A 2,494-nucleotide genomic window follows, 5' to 3' on the forward strand; every position below is an offset into this window, starting at 1 on the left:
CTCTCAAAATGGCCTGCAGGTGGCAGATGAGAATTAATATTCATGATGACAGAAGTGTTTTTTCTAAAATATACAGCAGATGGCAGCAGAGAATAACTTTATTACTTATACTCTGGTGTTATTCCAAAAATGCACAAAGTTAGGGGCAGAATCCGAATTTTCATGATGACCTACACTCAGTTGTTATTTCTAAAATGCCCACTAGATGGAAGCAGAAAAATTAATTACAACGACACAATTGCATGTTATTTCCAAAATGCCTGTGAGAAGACAGAAGAGAATAATTTTTCATAACATGCACTCCTTTGTTTATCTCAAGATGTACACGAAATGGCTGCTGACAAAAACTTTGCTCAACAACATGCTCTTAGGTTTTATTATCTAACTGCACAAGTTAGCGGCAGAAATAACGGTTTATGACATGCGATGTGGTGTTATACACAAAATTCCTACCAGATGGCAGCAGAGAATGACTATTCATGAGGACAACACCCAGGTTAATTCCTAAAATACCCACCAGATGGCAGGAGAGAATAACTTATTTATTCTTATGTAATTCCGAAGATGCACACAAGATTAAGAAAAAAAAATATTTTCATGACCTACACTAAGGTTATATCCCAAAATGCCCACCAGATGGCAACGAAAAATATATTTTTGATGACATACAATTGGTGTAATTTTTAAATACCCATGAAATGGCAGCAGAGAACAATTTTTATGACTTGCACTGCTGTGTTGTACCCAAGATTACATGAAATGGGAGCAGAGAAAAAAATTCATAAAGACATGTCATTGGTGTTATTTTTTAAATACACAAGAGAGAGCAGCAGAAATAAGTTTCATGATATGCAATCTGGTGTTATTCCACAAATGCCCAAAGCATGGATACAAAAAATGAACATTTATGATGACCAACACAGGGAGATTATTCCTCAAATGGCCATTGATGGCAGCAGAAAATAACTTTTGATTACTTACAGTCTGGTGTTATTCCCAAATGCCAGCCACATGACAGCAGAGAAATACGTTTAATTACTTATTCTCTGTTGTTATTCTAAGATGCAGAGTAGCTGAGAAAGGAAAATATATCTTTAGATTAGCGTACACTCGGGTGTTATTCCAAAATACCCATGGGATGGCAGCAGGAAATAAATTTTTATGATGACATACACTTGCATGTCACTATCAGAATACCCAGGAGATAGCAGCAGAGAATAATTTTTATGACATGCACTGCGGAGTTTTTCCCTAGATGCACATGAAAGTGCCACAGACAAAAACTTTTAATGACCAGCTCTTATGTGTTACTTTCCAAATGCATGAAATAGCTATGACACGGGCCGCGGTCTTATACCCCAAATCCCCATTAGATGGCAGCAGAGAATAATTTTTCATGACATACAATCCTGTTTTGTTTTTTTTTACCAAGATACACACGAAAATGCAACTAACAACTTTTCATAATGACATGCCCCTGAGTTTATTTTCAGAATGAACATTAGAAGGCAGAATAAATAACATTGTATAACATGCGCTGTGATTTATACCCAAAGTTCCCACCAGACAGCAGCACAAAATAAGTTTTTAACATACACTGGTAAAATCCCCTAGATGCACACACGATGTGGGCAGAAAATTTTCATGATGTCCTACACTCCGGTGTTATTCCTAAAGGTCCACGAGATGGCATCAGAGAATAAGTTTTTATGATGACATACACATGGGTGTTACTTTCAAAATGCATACGATAGCAGCAGAAATGACTGCTCATGACATGCACTGTTGTGTTACTCCCCAAATGACCACCAGATGGCAGCAGAAAGTAAATTTTTATGATGACATACACCCAATATGGCCACCATGTGGCAGCAGAGAATATATATTCATGATATCAAAACTCAGGTGTTATTAATAAAATATACACTCGAATGCAGCAGAATATTACTTTTTATGATGCCGTACACTCTGCTGTTATTACCATATGCCCACAGGATGGCAGCAGAAAAAAAATTATGATACACGGCGGGTGTTATTTTTTAAATGCCCACAGATGCAGAGAACAAATTTTCATGACATGTACTCCTGAGTTATTGCCAGGAATCACACAATATGGAAGCAGAGAAAAAAATTATAACAACATGCCCGGTGGTGGTATTCCTTAAATGTAAACGAGTTATTTGCAAAAATAATTTTCAAAACGCACACCACATAGCAGCAGGAAATAACTTTTTATATTTATATATACATACGTGTTATTTTCAAAATACCCACCAGATGACAGCAGAGAATAAATTTTCACGCCGTGCATTCTTGCATTTTTCCCAAGATGCACACGAAATGGCCACAGACAAAAACTTTAACCAAATATCCTTAGATGTCATTTTCTAACTCTATGAGATAGCAAGAAATAACTGTTTATGATATGAGCTGTGCTCATATTCCCAAATTGCTTAGCATATGGTAGCACTGAGTGAGTATTCATGACGACCTA

This window comes from Pteropus vampyrus, unplaced genomic scaffold (genome assembly GCF_000151845.1).
Source record: "Pteropus vampyrus isolate Shadow unplaced genomic scaffold, Pvam_2.0 Scaffold239, whole genome shotgun sequence".
Lineage (NCBI taxonomy): Eukaryota > Metazoa > Chordata > Mammalia > Chiroptera > Pteropodidae > Pteropus > Pteropus vampyrus.